This window comes from Triticum aestivum, chromosome 5B (assembly GCF_018294505.1).
Source record: "Triticum aestivum cultivar Chinese Spring chromosome 5B, IWGSC CS RefSeq v2.1, whole genome shotgun sequence".
In the NCBI taxonomy this organism is placed as follows: domain Eukaryota; kingdom Viridiplantae; phylum Streptophyta; class Magnoliopsida; order Poales; family Poaceae; genus Triticum; species Triticum aestivum.
The window spans coordinates 129,019,537-129,022,172 of NC_057807.1; the positions used below are offsets into that span (position 1 = coordinate 129,019,537).

Genomic DNA, 2,636 nt, shown 5'->3' on the forward strand with positions numbered 1-2,636 from the left:
TCCCAGTTGGGATAAGTTGGTAATTGCATTGTGGACACTACAGGCTGCAGTCAGTTCATACGACCAAAATAAAACTTGCAAAATATTTAGAAAATGAACTTCTTCAACATAAAACGAAATAAGTCACTACCTAGATGGCTGTCAGGTGATATAATTAACTAATGGCTTCAACCAGTTAGGATAACTTGCTGACATCATTTTCGACACTACAGGCAGTTAGTTTGTATCACCGAACAAAACTACCACAATATGACAATTGATAAACAGACTTTTTCCACAATTGACTGTCCAGTGCTATAATTCATCGTGTTGCCAGCATAATGATCATTTACCATTCACATTAGTAACAAAAGTACAGGTATTCAGTCAAAAAAAGTACAGGTAGGTAATATAACTTGATGTCACAGATCTCCTTATAGCTAGGTGTGGTCAGCTTGAGGGTGTGGAAGCAGATGCCGTAGAGCGCCTCGTTGTCCAGCACCATGCACTCATCAAAGTTCTCAACCAGCTGGTGAACCGAGAGGGTGGCATTGTAGGGCTCGACCACTATGTCAGAGACCTTGCGAGATGGGAACACGGAGAAGGTGAGCATCATCCGGTCCGGGTACTCCTCCCTGATCCTGGAAATCAGCTGCGTGCCCATGCCCGAACCGGTACCCCGCCGATGGAGTGGCACACCTGGAAGCCTGACGACAAGCACATAGACAAAAGTCAGAATCGCTCGCTGGAATCTGCGGAACGGAGTAACTGGAGCGACTCCTGAAGAAAGGGGAAAGTACCTTGGAGGCAGTCGCAGTTCTCGGCCTCATTGCGGACGACGTCGAGGATGGAGCTCATCTCGGTGTAGTGGCCCTTGGCCCACTTGTTGCCGGCGCCGGACTGGCCGAAGACAAAGTTGTCGGGGCGGAATATCTATCTGTAGGGCCCAATGCGCACGGAGTCCATGGTGCCTAGTGGAGGATGACGGAGTCAGGTCGTGGCGAGAGAGGGGTCGGGGGAAGGTGCGGCATCGGCGTGGCCGAATTTCGTGTTTTGACCCTTTTTGGAAAGGATTTCAGGATCTGACCCTTGTTAGAAATTTTTTCGTGATTTGACCCTTTTGCTACCACCAGGGCCTACGGCGGTAGGGTTAGATAGCCTACCGCCACGGCCCATGGCGGTAGGGGTGCGACGGAGGGGGACGGCGGCCGTTTGACTGCGCTGACGTGGATAAGTACCTACCGCCAGGAGGCCTGGCGGTAGGCTGTCCAAACCTACCGCCAGAGCACCTGGCGGTAGGGTCCTGTCTCAGTGTAACGATTCTGTAACGAAGAATTGAGTTGCCCTGGCGGTAGGCTGTCTGACCCTACCGCCAGGGGCCTTGGCGGTAGGGTCTTGTTTTTTCAGTGTAACGATTCTGTAACGAAGAATTGAGTTGCCCTGGCGGTAGGCTGTCTGACCCTACCGCCAGGGGCCTTGGCGGTAGGGTCCTGTGTTTTATGAATTTAAGTTCATTTGCTTGCTTCTTTTCAAATTCAATATGACAATAATATTATAGCAATTTTCACAAATATGACAACAATATCACAGATCTCAAACAATTAAACTTGGGCATCACATACACATTAACAAATTTGAAGTGCATAGAACATTTCAAACGAACTTCAACTAATTAGTAAACGGAGTTCCACATAGTTTCACAAATAGCAAACACATAGATCCACAAATAGCAAACACATAGTTCCACGTAGCTTCATAACCACCCGAATAGTTCAATCAAACGAAGTTCAACGAAACTAAAAGAGCCAACTATCGAAGAGCATAATCAGTTGCTCCTTCCCCTCTTGGAGGTACGGTCCTCGTTACTCTTTGAACGATTCTCTTCGGTCTTCTTCTTGGGCCGTCGAGGAACCGGTCTCTGGAAAGGGTCCGGACTCAGCAAATCCTTCTTCTTCGGATTCCTCTTCTTCGGCAGCTGAGATGCTTGAGACGTTTGAGTTGCTGGAGGTCCATAATCTTCATCGTACTCCTCCTCCCCGTTGCTCTCATCCTCCTCCTCCCCTTCTTCATATATGGCCTCCTCCTCCTCCTCCTCCTCCTCCTCCTCCTCCTCTCCAACCAACCTAGACGACGAGGGAGCATGGCTCGATGAGCCGATGATACCCTGTGTGGCTACAGGCTGATGAGCTTCAACTGACCCAGCTCCAGCACACCCAAGCAGCCCTACCAGCTTGCGACAACGCTGCACGAACTTCTGCACTCACAATGAAGCAAGGTCATAATAAGTTCAGATCGACTGACTGCAAGTGAACAAGATGCATCTGTTCCGAGGAGACTGAAATTGTACCTTCATCGTCCCCCTGACTCTGGTCTCAGATTGTACGCTCCCGGGAAGATGACCTAGTGCATCTGAGGCTTCAAAGATGCATCTGTTCAGCTCACCGGACTGCAACGGCATAAGTCAGTCACGTTGACGAATAAAATATTTTAAATACGACCGTCGGTTCAAACGTACCACTCTGTTGATGAGGGGTGCAAACTCCCTAAATCCACTGTGCATGTCTCTGATGCCGGTCTGGTATGCCTGTTCATCGGGGTCAGCCCACTCCAGCTCCGCGATGTCTTCCGCCGTCCATCGAGGCCTGAGACGAAGACGG

At 49.6% G+C, this 2,636-nt stretch overlaps 1 long non-coding RNA gene across 1 annotated transcript; it reads right to left on the bottom strand.

Moving 5' to 3' along the window:
• Positions 1 to 297: 297 nt before the first annotated feature.
• LOC123115832 (uncharacterized) lies at positions 298 to 995 on the bottom strand. Its single transcript, XR_006456766.1, has 2 exons — positions 780 to 995; positions 298 to 686 (listed from the first exon to the last, which is right to left on the bottom strand). It is a non-coding gene; the product is annotated as an uncharacterized lncRNA (long non-coding RNA).
• Between the last annotated feature and the right edge of the window lie 1,641 nt (positions 996 to 2,636).